This window comes from Plasmopara halstedii (genome assembly GCF_900000015.1).
Source record: "Plasmopara halstedii genome assembly, contig: Scaffold_2956, whole genome shotgun sequence".
In the NCBI taxonomy this organism is placed as follows: domain Eukaryota; phylum Oomycota; class Peronosporomycetes; order Peronosporales; family Peronosporaceae; genus Plasmopara; species Plasmopara halstedii.
Genome location: NW_020189861.1, coordinates 481,021 through 481,738, shown reverse-complemented (window position 1 = coordinate 481,738; position 718 = coordinate 481,021).

Genomic DNA, 718 nt, shown 5'->3' with positions numbered 1-718 from the left:
TTCTGAGTAGTATCATGCCGTGGGAATGCGTACACTATTCACCTGCCAAGCTGGCTAAGGATCCATCCGACGTTCTACATAGGGGTTCCTCAAGCCCAGCCACCAATTCAACCTGGATGTAACGCAGTCTTATTCTATGGTGGCTTTTTGAGCCACGGCTTTGGCTCGAGGGTTGAAGTTTGAGCTTCACCTCAGTATCGCCCATAGAGAAACAAAAATTTTCGGGAACGCCCAAAATAGAGCGAGATCGATTGGCAGGAGGCCCTGTACTGTCAGCGAAAGCAGCCACAACAGGTGGAATAGCTTGCAAATTGTTCTCCGGTCGGTGAATCCGATTTCGATTGCATCCCTAGGCGAGTTATCATGACGCCATGCGAAATCGCGAACAATTTGTCGATTATTCTTTAAGCGTTGTCGCATCGAAGATATCGAATCGTCCACCTCGATCAGCCGCTAGTCTTCAGCGAGAGAAGCTGCTTCACCTTGATTAAACGCAGTTACAAAGCTGAGCAAGACGATAAACGAGCCACGCTCTGGCCAGGTCCCCTTCTCCTAGATCGACAATAGGATCGCCACTACCTCGTCGAGGACGAGATCGCAAAAACGAACGTTCGCTGTTGGAAGGAGCTCTTTGTGAAATTGCTGGAGGATCCAGCGAGCGAAAATACATGGGAGCCTCATAATGGATTGTTTTAATCAGATTTTTCATTAAATTTTA